Genomic DNA, 15,489 nt, shown 5'->3' on the forward strand with positions numbered 1-15,489 from the left:
GCGGGATTGGCCTAGGGAATTTTAGTGGGGTTTTTAAGGGAAATTTTAATTATTAGGCCATTGCAAATATTTCCTTTTAATCTGGTTTTAAATTGGTATTTATTGTAATATTGGTTTTATAAGGCTGTCAGCCGCCCTGAGTCCGGTAAGGAGAAGGGCGGGATACAAATCAAATAAATAAATAAATAAATAAATAAATGTAGAATGCATTGCATTAATCCTGACAAGGAGTGACTAAAATGTAATTAGTGCCCAATATGGCTCTCCTAGTCACAATGGCCCCTCAATTGCAGAGCAGGAATGATGTGTTCAGAATGTGGTGTCTTGGGGAGTATCACCCTATCTAAAGTTATCAAAGGAACTGATCCAAAGCTAGTCGGCTTCAAGCCCAGAGCCACTTATTCAGGTTAATTTGCAACCTGTTCATCCTCATACAAACACTTGCAGCTTCCAGGCACTGGATAAACATGTGTACAGTATCATTTGTACAGTCTGGGACAGACATGTACAACTGGATATATCAGCATACTGATGATAGTTCACTTTGTGCTAATTATGACTTCACCCAGCAGCTTCATGTAGGTGCTAAATTGGAGTGAAGAGAAAGACAAACCCTGAAACCACCCCTCCCCCAACACATCAGCAATCTAGTATTCCTGCACAACACCGATTAGAAATGGTTTCAAGGAAGGAGGAAAACCACTTGTAAAACTGTGCCTCCAATTCCCAATCCTATACACTGGTCCAGAAGGATATCAGGGTCCAATAATTCTGTAATATCATTTAATCCAATGGTATTAAATGCCAATGAAAATTCCAGGAAGGCCGTACCAACCCCTCCAACATTCATCCACAACCACAAGCAATCCTGACTCAATGCTACAACCACCTGAACCCAGAATGCAAAATGTCCAAATAATTTATTTCCTTCATATACCTTTGAAGCTGGGAGCCATCCATCCTTTCAACAACCTTCATTGTAAAAAGGAAGATTGGGATCTGGGCAAAAGTTTTCCAAAAATATTAAATCCAAGCATAATTTCTTCAGGAGTAACAGTCCACTGCCTCTGTTTTATACTATTTATTCTCATCTGGTAATGGCTTTTGTTTCTGATTATAAATAAAGCATTTTTAAAAGTGATTTTAGGCACACAAATTAGATTCTGTGTCTCACAAACTAGGCCTTGTAAAGGAATCATCTGTGAGTAAACCCTTTTAGAGAGAAAAATGGACGACATTTTATATTTAAGAGAAAAAAAAATATACTGAAACAGACAAGGATAAAGTGCAGTTGCTGATAAAGGTCTGAAACTAAATGGTATAATGCTAAAGGTGAAAGGAAAGCTCTGAAGTTGAAAGCTATCACAGTTAACCCCTGGCTGAGAGTAAACAACGGATGCCATGCAAGCCATCTGGAAGAAAATAGCTCAGAATTTAAGAAGTAAATTGAATATATGCAGTGAAACAAAAATATATCAAAACATTGCATAAAATATCTAGGCTGAGACATAAACATCTTGGAAGAAAAATATGTTAGGCTAAAATGAGCAGCAAATAATTATAATAAACAACATTGGAAGAAAATCAAAATCAGCTGCATAAAAATTCAGGATGTTATGAACCTTGGATTACTACTAAATGAGCCAAACACTTATCACTGAAGTGGCATAAGTGAACTGGAAGTAATAAAATCAAAGACACTGTATTAAGTCTATCTATTATGCAATCATATATTAAATAGACAAGAAAAAATAGCTAACAAAAGCTATTGGTACTTGATTAAAAAAAGGAAAAGAGCAGGAACAACGAGTCCAAAATGACCCCAAATTGCACATCAGCTCTGAGTGGTGATGTACATCCCCAGGCAGAAGTAAACATGGATAAGCTTTCCAGAATCAGGCTTTTAAAACCTATATTATTTATTCTTACTACGGTTGAGCCAAACCATTTCCCCCCATCCAGATCCCCATAGACTTCAGGCACTGGGAAAGGATCCTGAAGATAGATTGGCCCACTGTTCTACACAATGATATCTGTGTTACCTTACCTTATTTTCCATACACATATGATTTGTGAGCATGAAACAGACAAGCATGAAACAAGCATGAAACAAAAAATTCAGATTATCCCTAACTTTATTTTATGGCCTGGCTGCTTGAAATTTGTTGTAATTGTCTAATTATCAATTCAGAATCTTCTAAATCTCATGATTTTTTCTCCTACTTTGTACAGTATCTGCATTCATTATTTATTTTTAGGCACATATTTGGTGTTGCTCAACTTTGATATTGAATTGATAAGACTATTGCAGAAATTATTCTGCATTCTTAATGTAATAATGAAATAGGGCTAGAGCCCATAATCACCACCACACATTTCTTCCAGGCCAGAGAATTAACTTCATAAAACTGCTGGCTCTCTTTCAGAGTGGTCAGACTGTGTTGTATAAAGGAGAAAAAGAGTATTCCAGAACATTCTTTAGCAGAACAGTAGTTCTGCATATACACATAACCATGTATTTGCTGGACTAGTGGCATTAAAGATCAAGCATATAATTGCTATCTGAATTAGCCTTTTTTAGTTTCTAGTGTACACCATATTATTAGACTGTGTCTAAATAAAGGTTGGAAGAATTTATATTTTGATTCACAGTCACTGTGAAGTATATCTCTTTAATCTTTTTTACAAAATGAAGCTTGCTTTCCCTTTTCCTTAGAAAATATAATTAAAATAAGCAGGGCTTTTTTTCTCATAGAACGCCCAGAACGGAGTTCCAGCACCTTTTTTGGATGGAACCTTGTAGGGTAGGCAAGGCGGTTGTATGAAGTGTGTGTGTTCTGGCACCTTTTTTTTTTTTCCAAAAAAAGCACTGAAAATAAGTCTTGGTCTGTTCTAAGTCCATCAAATTTGTCATCATGGTCCACTTAATCTTCCCCTTATTTACTTATTAGTCCCATCCCACTTCCAAAGTTTCTATTTTACTTCCCCAGTTTTCATTTTTAACTTTAAATGATTATTTGCACTAATATATTATTCTCTTTGCTGAAGAGATAGACTGAAGTATTCTTTTCTGCAGCATGATTACCGCTTTTCCTTGCCTACATGGGTAAAATAAATCTATGTAGTTTTTGAACTTTAATACTTATTTGAGCTAACAATTCCCCATTGCATGCAATTTTGAATGAGAATTTAGCTGATTGCTCCATTTAGCAATTAAAAACAGCTATTTACAAATGAATGAAAACTGCTAAACCTACTATGCAGAGGTCACATCTCCATGGAAAGCTTCCTTGTTCTCATAGTAGTCACAAAAATATGTAATATTCTTTTTGCCTTCTTGATTTACTTTGTTATGGGTTGCCATCATTCTCTTAACAACTATAGGTTATATCTTATCCCCCTTCCACAATTTTTTTGTAAGCCACAATGAAAAGAAATTACAATATCTGTCTAATTTCTATCTGTAGCATTGGAAAGTATTTTGGTTATGTTCAATAGCCTTTGCATTTTATCCCCACTCAACTTTGCTTTAGTTACTTTACTCTGACAAACTTAACATCATGTAGGAAAGCTTTCTATGTTCACTTGCTGCTTTCTCTTTAAAATAAAAATCTATATTGGAAAAGCAGTAATGCTTCAAACTCTATCAACCCTGAAAATTAACCCAAGGCTTTTCCTGGTTCATTTGATGTCTTATTTATAGCATGGAAAATATTCTAGAGCAAAAACCAACTTTCATTAAAGTGATTGGTTCCTTCCCATCCGAGACTCCCTGTGATTTTAATTATCTTCTTTATTGTCCCCAACCATTTATGTTGCTTCTCCTCATTAGGCTTACAGGTTATACAGACAGTTGCTACCATTTAGGTCAATTTTAAATCATATGTTTAATGATTACTGGGGGAATTTGTGTTCTGTTGTGACAGCAGTTATTTAGTAATCCAAAAAGGTGATGCTGCAGGCTTCAGTCTGCAAATAATAAATAAATGTAGATTGTTAACTCTTTCCTCTGGAATAAATGCTTCAAAAAGGAGATCATCAAACTAGGAAGTTTTTGAAAGGAAGAAATTAAGAATGGATATTGATTACTTATACTTGTTTACAAAATATCATTAGAATAAACAAACATAATCAAAAATGTGTATAACAACACTATAAGCCTAATTAATAAAGGCTAGCCAAACTGTCATACCGTGAAGATACATTGATAAGTCTCAATGTATCTTTGTGGTATGACAGTTTGGCCAGCCAACTTAATTATCTTAACTCAGACTTAATTATCTGAGTTTGGATTGCAAATAAAAGGCACATTAAGGGATATTTCTCTCATGGAAAATCCTTAAGATAGTTTCTTTTCCTTTTCTTCAACCTTAGAATAGCCTCTCAAATACATTGATGACCTCATACATAAAGAAGTTGATCAAATAGCAAAACTGGTGAAAGTTGTGAGATGGCATATTTATAGTTTAACAGAAAGAACTGCTTCATTTAAATATATTTTTTGATTAATCAATCAAGGATGTCTGCAGGGTATGGTCAGAGAATCAAGAGGCTAGCCATGGAAATCCAATACATATACAAATAAGCATGGCTTCCATCACACTGTTGCAATTGCCATCTTGACTTTTTCTCATTGTATACATCTCCTCTAATGAATCATGGTTATTAAATTACTACAACAGTAGTCCCAAAAGATGGCAACTGAAGTAAAATATTCTATAACGTGATTGAGAAAACCTTGCCTTATATTTTAAATGCTACTGCTGGCTACAGTAACAAGCCTGTGAAGTGGAATGTAGTCTGAATTCCTGGGAAGGAGGGGCTGCATTCCAGAAGGCAAAGAGCTTGGAAAGTCTGGTAGAGAGGAAGAGGGTTTGTTCCACTCTAGCAATTCTCAGAATATATCTGGAATTATGCAAATAGTTGCTTTAGTTTGGCAAGATGTCTATTTATAAATGAGAAACAATAAAGAAAACTATTCAGAAGTAATTCATGTTTTTTAAATAGTTATTTATTATTATTTTAATAAATAAATAAATAGTTAATTACTAATTATTATTAATGCTGCCCATCTCCTCTACAAGGTGAATCTTTTTCTTGGTTTCTGGGGGGGGGGGGCTGTCAAATCCAGAACAAGATGATCTAACAATCATAGGCACTATTATTTTCAAAAATTATAAAGAAGTCCTTTGGAATAAGTAAATGTTGTGCTTCTATGTGTATTGCGTAGATTAAGCTGGTAATTTGGAGAGCAGGAAACAAATCTTAGCAATAAGTAAACATACCCAGAATTTCATCTGAATTCTACAAAAATAATTAATTATCTCTTTATTATTTAACTTTTGATTGATGTTAATACGATTCATCTAGTTAAATTCTCTCTATACCATTTTGAAATTACAAGGTCACAATGTTTCCATAGGAACAAAACCAGCATATAGTTTTCTGTTGAATCACATTAATGAGAAGAGAAAGAAAATACCCTTAAGACTTGCAATTATGCTTACTATAAACATAAGGGAGAATTTGCCATCTAATTAGCTTCAGTAGGGGCAGCAAGTAAGAATTGTTAAGGATGCCTTAATGTAAGATTTGAAGGAAGCGGAAAAGTGGCTTGGGCAAATTTTTAATTAAAAATTTGTACTCAGTGTGTGTATGTGTTTTTTTGTGGGTATTTAATAGCCAGCACTATTCAGATTACATTAACTCAATAAATATACAGAGGGAAGGCATGCTTAGTGAAGATTAAAGCAAATGCAAATACAAAAAGAGATCATTTTCCTGAAATTTAAAAGTTTTTAATTACCTCAAAGTGAAAATCTAGTTCACTATTTCTCAGATTTCTAGGTCCTAAATTAAATGGTGGGGTCACATTGCTTTTCTATAAAAAAAACAGTAGTAACAATCTAAATTTCACAACCACATGCAGCCTCACTTTGCAGCTCGTGGAGCCACATAGACAAAAATTAATGGTATAATATCCTGTCATTTTTCAGGAAGAAACTAAAGAAAACAGATTCTGTATACTCCCTAAAAGAGTTCTCCAAAAGCCTTGGGGGGGGGAAATCAAAACTCCTGGCACTCCCCATGTTTGCAGCATAACTCAGTCCTCCCCTTTACTATATTAAGTATCATCCCTGACATTATCCACCACTGTAATAAAATGTAAGGGTGTGTGAAGTAGCGTAAAAAACATAATTCACTACGCTCAAAGCTTTTAAAAGTCAAGGTTCTGTTCTCCATGTTGGCCCAACAACTTTCTCTAAGAAAAATACATATAGCAGCATTTCTTATTCTAGCTGGTGAATCTGAAGATTTTTTTTTCCAAATACTCCTTCTGCACCCTTTGATCTGGATCCTGACTGAAGAATTCAAATCAATAAGCAAAATTTAAAATGGTTTGAGGAAGGAAAAAAGAGATGCACTGGGATATCATTTATCTATAGAACTAAAGTTCATCCTTACCTAGTTCAGAAGCAATTTATGAATATTGATCTATTTATCCATCCATCCATCCATCCATCCATCCATCCATCCATCCATCCATCCATCCATCTATCTATCTATCTATCTATCTATCTATCTATCTATCTATCTATCTATCTATCTATCTATCTATCTATCTATCGATGCAAACTGATTAATTTCCATCGTTTATACATTACTAACCAAATATAGATGTAAGAACATTGGAATGGTTGAATATATATAGCACTCTGTATAATGAATTCAGCCTCATTGTTTGTGAACTTGATAAAATTTACATAGATATTCCAGAGCATATCTCTTTATTGTTATCATGGTGACACATTTTAGGCATTTGTGCATATCTTTACCTAATATACACTCTTTTGTCCAAATTAGCTTTCTAATCTTACCATTTCTACATGAATTTTAAATCTGGGTTTCAGCTTTCTCCATTCTAGTATATATTGTAATTTGAATGTTCATATATATTCAGAAAGTTCTATATTTATTACTTTAAATATAAATTTAATAAATAAATAAATAAATAAATAAATAAACAGTCTCATGTGATGAATTTCTCAGCACACCTAATGCACAGTGGATAGCAAACTCAGTTGATTCATAGAGAAATACTCTTTTGTAGTATGTCTAAGGTATAGGGAAGATGGACAGTATTTAATATTTATTTGTTATGTATATGTAGGGGTGTGGGTCTGTACATATGTTGTATATAGTATTTTTAGGTGTGTGTGATGTATGTGTTTCACTTTGAGAGCGGGAAACTAAATTTCATTTTTGATGTGCGCCGTTGTGTCCACAGTAAAAAAAATGACAATAAAGGTTATCTTATCTTATCTTATGTAAAAAAAAAATTAGGCAGAGAAGATGTGTCAAGAATAAGAACAAAATAGAATTTGATTTTCTCTGCATCAAATGATTAAATATGCTGGACTATGTACTATCATATTAAAAGTTAGAATTTGGTGAATAATTTTTGGAGGCTTTCAAAATCAGAATTCGAAAATATTTTGCCTTTGTTCATGCTGTTTTGATTTTTTTAACTGCATCATTCAAGCCTAGCACCCAACACTGTTATTTCATCAAGAGAAAGACCTGATTCCTGTTCTTATTTGGGACTCTTTTGTCCCAACATTCCAACATATCAGACTAGCAATATGACAGTATCCTTCAGATTATATTGTTCTAACAGATAAAATATTAGGGCTTAAAGATTCTCAATGGAAGTCTAGTTTTAAAAAGAAGCATTGATAGTTTATATTGGGTAATCTAAAGAGCCTTCTGCAAAAATGTCCAAAGTTGCTAATTATATTATAGTTTTGGTAACTCGAAATTAAAATTTTACTAAACACGATGCACGCAATGAGTCCCATAGTTTATTATGTGAACATATACGTATAATGATAAACAGCATCTAACCTTGGATCACCCATTATCTCTTATTGGGGCAATATACAAAACCAAATCCAAGGGTTTGCATCATTGAAAAAAAAAGAGCAACAAAACTGCAACAGTGACAATTTTTATACATGGACAAAGCTGCCCCACAAGGAATGGCAAGGCTACTTCTTAAAATGGAAGTGCTTCATGCAGATAATTGTTTTATTTTTATTTTTGCATTTTAAAGTCATAAACTAGTGGGCTATTTTTAAAACCATCCTGAAATATAAAATTTAATTAATAATAAAGTCACAGTGAAAAATTTGCCAACAGCAGCATCATAACCTCTTTTAATTAAAAGGCAACAAAAATGGTTAAACCAAACAGCTGTATCAGAGCCAATGCTAAATCTCCCTTACTAGCAAAGCTGTACTCAGTATGGAGATCTGTACAGCATATTTACAGTATGTGTTTGAATATTACATTATTACAATTATTCTGCCTCTTTGAGCAAGAATTCCTTGGCTTCAAATATACTTCCAGTGCAATTCTATACATATCAGCTGAAGAGTAAATCTCATTAAATTCAATGGGGCTTAGATCCAATGAGGTTTATTCCCAGTAGATACTGGATTGTTGCCTCCCAAATGCAATCTTCAATGTATTTATTCTAAACTGTTCCATTAAATGGAATGGGGCCCTCAATAGTGCTACTCTTGAGAAAGAAAAAAAATCAGGCAGATAGAACTAAAAAGGAATTGAGCTGCAGCATTTTTATTTTGCCTTCACACAATAAAATGCCAATGAGAAAGCAGTAGCATTAGATGTATCCTGTCCACCAACAAAGCATACATTCCACTGCTTTTGCTTTTCATTATAATTTCTTATTAAGGAATTCCTTATAATTCCACCACCACCACCACATTCTTAGTTTATCACACTGATTTATTTATACTGGGGAATAGTCCTTGATGAACACATTTCTTGGTTGGTCTGATACAAACAGAGGATATTTAAGCCCCTTGCCATATTTTATTCTGTTATTCTTTTCACTTATTGTGCTGTTCTTTGAGTTGGGGGAATTTTATGAAGTTATTTGTCAGCATTTCAATCACACAATGGATGTTTTAATTTTTGTTATATTACCCACCATGTAAGCCATGAAGAGACCAGTGATGAAAAATAGTAAGCTCTGGAAAGCCCAGCATTAATCCTATCATTTTAACTTCCCATATCAAAATCTCTTTATCAAAGCTGTATCCTTAGGCATACAGCACCCGATCATGCAGTATCTCTTTCCCGTAAGCTAATAATAAAACTGTTCCATTGTGACTTCCGGTTTGCCATCGCAGCACTGGCAGACACATTGAGGTGAGCTCCGTCTTCAGCGTCCGGTTTTATCCCGCTGGGGGACCCTGGAAAGGGTCAAAAGTCATTCTGTAGGGGCAACAAGCAAGGAGAGGACCCCTACTTGATTGCAGAAGGGTGGCAGCCCTTCCGCTTGATCTGGGGCAGCTCTCCAAACTGGCAGCGAAAAGACCAGCCATAGCGATATGGCTCGTCATTAAGCTGCTGGCAGCTGAAGTCAAAATTACAACCAAGCACCTTTAAAGCAACGCGGATGAAACTGGGTACAATCTGATCTTCTCTTTAAGACTTTAAATATTTTTCCTGCAAAAGCTGTCCGAAATATTTCTGCCCCTGTGAGGAGAGAGGGAAGGGAATTCTTACCCCACCCTCTAAGAACAGCAGCAATTGACTACCTAGGGGAAAAGAGCAATTATAAGAACAATTCTAATCTAGTTGGATGCATGTACCTTTGAAATTTGGAAACTAAAAGTTTTCCTATTCTTACTAGAGATATTGGCTTTTATTTAAAAAGAAAAGAAACAAACCTTGGAAAACTATTATTAAAACTCGGGATTTAAAAAGTTTTAAATGGCATTGGTGACATCTTGTGGTGAAATATGCTATTACAATTTGTTATTGACTAAAAGAGACTTGACTGGATGCCCAGAAATTAGAAAAAACCCTCTCAACCTTGACATACCATCTCTGAGAAACACAGCTGTAAAGAAGGAACTGCAAGGCGGTTTATCTGGCCTGTTTGAACTATGAAAATAAACCTTTATTGACTTTCAGAATTATATGTTGGAAACTGTTTTCCTATTTCTTTACATGAGAAGTCTTTGTTACTACATGAGATGATGGAATACTCTGGACTATAATTTTTTTTCCTGCCAAACAATTTTCACTATAAGATTATTCGCAACATGTGAAATAGATGTCACACATCTAGCTACAAAAACTACTTCTAACATTTGATTTAAAAATCCTTAATTTAATACATTATCAAGAGAATATGGATGAAGATCAGGAAAAAATCCTTTCTATGTTGAAAACAATACATGAAACCATTCTTTCAGCATGTACAAAATTAGAGGCAACATAAAGGAATAAGATGCCAGCTTAAATATACAGAGCCAGATTTTGACTACACCAAAGACCCAACAATGCAGAAAGCAACAGGAGAAATGGAACAACTAAATATTAAGACAGAGGACCCAACTGACCAACAGATCCAGCCAATGGGAAAATTAGAAAAGAGAGTGACAACATTGAAAATGGAACAGATTTTTTTCATAAATCAGAAGAAACTTGAGGAAAAGGAAGAACAGACTGAATAGAAGATAAACTTATCAGGACAACTGTGGGACACTGAAATAATGGGGAGGCGATCAAAGAAATATAATGGGGCTAGTTCTTCCAAAAATTGTAATTAAATGGTTTTTCTTAACTCAAATAATACACACAATAATAGAGGGAGCACTGTTTGATGAATTAAAAGTAATGACATGGATGGTTAGTTGGCAAAGGAAAAAAGTCAGAGTAAGGCTGAAAGAAACTAGGGCTTTGATTTATTAAGGGTGATTTTATACTATGATTAGAAGGTTGAAGATGGTTGAATATAGAACATTTTTTTAGAAAATAAAGTAAAATTATAACTGAATAGGTAAGATATGTAATAAGATTAATAGATTTTTGGTTTAATATGGTGGAAAAAGAGAAATTTTAAAATAGAATAAGATTATATGCAAATAGATAAGATATATATTTAGAATATTAGATTTTGTTATAAAAAGGGGGAAATGTAGAAGTTGAGATAAGGGAAACTCTAGTTACCTAAAGCTTAGAAATTATAACATACCAAATGTTAAGTTGAATATTGAGGGGAAATTAAAGCTTGGGGAAAAAGCTACAACAGGACACTGATGTATATAAGATTGAATGTAAACACAATTAAGATATGTATAAGTTCAAAATTATTGATAAATGTAACAAAAATGGTTTTACTTAGTTGATAACAATAAGAATTATATTAATTCAATATGAGATAGTAGATATTAAGGAATAAAAAGAGGAAATATCTGATGTTGTAACTTGAGATTTTTGCTAAAGATTTATGTATGTTATGGAATCATTGATTACCCAGTCACCATGTTGCTTTTTAAATGTTTAATTCAAAAATTAGAAAATCAATAAAATATTATATTAAAAAAACAAAAAACTGTTCCATTGTAAAACAACTTATATTACCTCATCTGGGCCATCTAGAAGACTGGCCAGAAGAATCAACAGGCTTCCTAATTCATTTTCAAACTTTTTATCCATTTATTATTTTTTATAAATACTTTTTTTATACATGTATAAATATTATTTTTATAAATAATTCAGGGCAGCAATCATACATAATACTCCTTTCTTCTCATATTTTCCCATAACAAAAACCTGCAAGGTGGGTTGCCCTGAGAAAGCAACTTGCCCAAAGTCACCCAGCTGACTTTCATGGCTAAGGCAAAACTAGAATTCAGTTTCCCAGATTCTAGCTTGATGTCTTAACCGCTAGATCGAACTGGCTCTCCTATTGTAATGAAATATTATAATCCACCAAGAGTCTTTTTACTATGAGATGGGGAGCTATATAAACATGATTAATAAATAAATAAAATAAATGCCACATTACAACTACTTCACATTCTTGGATCTTATATTTATAATGTAAGTAGGGTGGGTAGGTGCTATATAATTGGCATTAGTGAACCCATCTCTTAGCCTTTAAAATAGCTTTACCATTTATACCAGATGTTAAAAAGTGCTTTGGTCTTCCTGATAACCCAACACAAAATATGGGTCTTTCCATTTTACAGCTCTGATTTAGAAAGTTTTGCTTTGTTAAAAGATTTTGTGCATACTCATTGCCTTTATAATAGAAGTACTAATCATAATTAAACTAATCTACAACTTGCCAAAAGAGTAGAAATAGAAGATCTACAATCCTATCCAATTTATTTCTACTAGGATTGTCGCTTAATTAAAGCATTCTTAGTTGCTCATATATTTTAGATTGATTCACTGATCAATAACATTTCCATATAAACAAAGCCTCAATGTAGCTGAGGTTTGGGGAATGTTAAAGGAAGTTAAAAGAATCTCTGATTTAATTCAATGGACAAATGTTACCACATCATTCAAGGAAAGGCTAACTTTCTTATTTTCTATTTCATTTCTTATTAAATGCAAACCACCACTGCCAAAGAACCTCAGAAATAAACAAATGGATCCTTAAATCATAGTCCTGCTGATTAGATTTGCCCTCAGCAATTAAAACTGTCTCTTACCAGTTAATCTGCTATAGTATTAATTAATTTCCTAATTAAACCTTGCATGTATATTTCTACAATTGTACATCATTTTAACTTAGTACCTTATAAGCAGTACAGAACACTCATTGGATAAAGAGAAAACTTGGGAGAACTAAACTGTATGATACAACAGTTTTAATTTTTGTTGTATGTTAAAGCAAGGCTTTACTTAATAAAAAAATGAGCAAAACCTCTAAAACATCTTTATACATACATGACAACCAGCTACACTGGTTGCCAGGCTGCTTCCGGTTGCAATTCAAGGTGTTGGTCATCACCTTTAAAGCCCTGCATGGCATGGATTCAGTGTACCTGAGAAACTGTCTTACCTCAATGGGACTGGCCCACTGCGAATCCCATCATTCAAGGAATTTCAGCTGGTGGGATCCAGGAGATAAGCCTTCTCTGCTGTGGCTCCTGCCCTCTGGAACATCTTGGCCCTGGAGGTGAGATTGGCTCCCATCCTCCTGATGTTTCGTAAGAGCTTTAAGACTTGCTGGCTTACCAGATAGTTTGAAGAACCAATGGGGGAGCTTCAGACTGGTGGTTTGACTAAATAAAATTCAACCCCACTTCCCCTGTGTGTCTGGCCATCCATCTTTGTCATTTTGTGTCCATGATTTTTATCTGTTAATGTTTTTTATCTGCTGTGTTTTTTTTTTTACAATGGATGATTTTAATGTTTTTCATTGTTTTATGTTGTAAGCCCTCCAGAATCATTGGATACGAGATAGGTGGCAAATAAATTTCATAAATAAGTAAATCACATGACACAGTTTTAAAGGATTGTGAAAGAAGTGTACCTGGGTTAGAACAAAGGTCCCTCTATTGTCATGCTTTGCTTTTCATCATTGGATACAGGATGACGCTAGAAAGTTTAGAAGCAGAGTATGAAGGGATCAGTGGTTCTCAACCTTCCTAATGCCGTGACCCTTTAATACAGTTCCTCACGTTGTTGTAACCCCCAACCCTAAGGGCTCTCCAAGCGTGCACCGATGCCACCCACTCATCCGCCCTGCCTGGGGCTCAGCGCGCCTCGCCTGTCCTCGCCTCACTTCCGAAGGTCGCCGGCCTGCCCGGCTCCAGCTGGCCGGGGAGGGGGGGGCAGGAAGGCCACTCTGCCAGCTCCACCCAGCCTGGTTGGAGAAGCACCCAGGCGGGGAGAGGGAGAGAGACAGACAGAGAGGGGAGAGAGAGAGAGAGAGAGAGAGAGAGAGAGAGAGAGAGAGAGAGAGAGAGAGAGAGAGAGAGAGAAGAGGGCGCCAGCGCCAGCAGAGCTTAGTTCAGCCTCCTCCGCGGAAAGAGCCATGAAGCAGCACAGCCTCCCTTAGGAGATGCTTGATGGAAACGAATCCGGCACTGCAATGGCCCCCAGCTCGAAGCTGTGCAGAGTCAGATAGAGGAGCGGTGTCTCAGTTCCTAAGACCATCGGAAATATGTGTTTTCCGATGGTCTTAGGCAACCCCTGTGAAAGGGTCGTTCGACCCCCAAAGGAGTCGCAACCCACAGGTTGAGAACCGCTGGTCTAGATGAATCTCCTAATAATTCATAGAGATCCGGATATCTAATCGATGTTGTGCAGAACTTCAGGGATGCAAATCTCATATTAATGCTAGTTCTTTATTGCCTTTCTGGGGTGAGGCACAGTTGTTTCTCATCTCTCAAGCTTTTTAATGTTAACAACTTATGTACACCATAACAGAGCTTTTTAATTAATCTTACTTTTGCAGTTGACTGGCTGTTTAAATTACTTGCTCAGTTATTGTTTGATCACATAGGCTAAGACTTCTGCTTTTTTCCTCTAAATATCTTAGATATTGAAGGACTTAAGCCTCACCACAAGGAAGAGACTTATACTCAGATTTCCCATTGTCCAAGCACCCCACATCTCCTTCATAAGTATTTTCTTCTACATCTCATCTTCATCTATTTGGAGAGATTCTCAAACACTAGGAATAATATTTTAGAGTAAGGGGATTTTCAATTGTATAAACACAATTTTGTGCATTGTCATAGCTAAGCCATAATATAGTAGAAAGTAGACACAAATCTATAATAATCTCATAACTGAATTATCAGTCACAAGGAAAGAAAACAGCCCTTTGGGGTCTATTTTTTTCTGTTGGATCCTGTTGAAAATACAATATTTAGGAAAGAAAAATCATGGCTTTTACAATGGTTGTCCATCAAACATGATCTGTATCCTTTATTTTGTTTTTCCAAGAAGAAGTACAAACTATATTTATTGTATAAGGCAAGAAGAAATTTATAATTCTAAGTATCTACCTAACCCTATTATCCTGTTTTTATAATAACTAGTCAAATATCTCTTGGAAAGCCCAAAGTTAGAACTGAAGAAGCTTCTTGGATAAGAAGTGAAATGTTTTTCTTTCGGAAAAAGCAACTTTGGAACAACCATTATCTGGATGATTAAGAATCTCTATAGACATCTCTTAGAAAACTCACAAGCAGATCATGAGTTTCCAATTTCCATAAGTTGTATTTCCTAGCAATTGATATTAAGAGCATCCTGCCTTCGAGACTCTTCTCTATGAAATGAATGTTTCTAGCATTTGTGTGTTTTGGTATTATTAAGTAGGACTACAGGGTTTAATTAATGTATGTGTTAGATTAATTAAGTCAAAATATTACAATTCTGTAGTATTAGCCTGGGGAAAAAAACCTAATCAATGCTTCTATATCTTTTAGGTGCCTATTACAATATTCAGGGCTTTTTTTCAGCCGGAACGCGGCGGAACCGCGTTCCGGCACCTTTTTCCGGGCCGGCCGCACCGGAAATAGCCCCTCCCACACCGGAAATAGCCCCTCCCAAATTTTACTTGCATTCCTGTTCTCTAAAGGGGCGGTCCTAGGGTTTGATGAGGGCGTGGCCAGGTTTGAGTTCCGCCACCTTTTCTCC

The 15,489-nt window shown here is 35.2% G+C and overlaps 1 protein-coding gene across 1 annotated transcript in view; it reads left to right on the forward strand.

The window, feature by feature from the left end:
- INSYN2B (inhibitory synaptic factor family member 2B) overlaps positions 1–15,489 on the forward strand; it is a 30,298-nt gene that overhangs the window by 13,712 nt on the left and 1,097 nt on the right. The window lies entirely within an intron of this gene.

Source organism: Protobothrops mucrosquamatus, unplaced genomic scaffold (assembly GCF_001527695.2).
Source record: "Protobothrops mucrosquamatus isolate PMUCROS unplaced genomic scaffold, P.Mucros_1.0 scaffold219, whole genome shotgun sequence".
Taxonomy (NCBI): Eukaryota; Metazoa; Chordata; class Lepidosauria; order Squamata; family Viperidae; genus Protobothrops; species Protobothrops mucrosquamatus.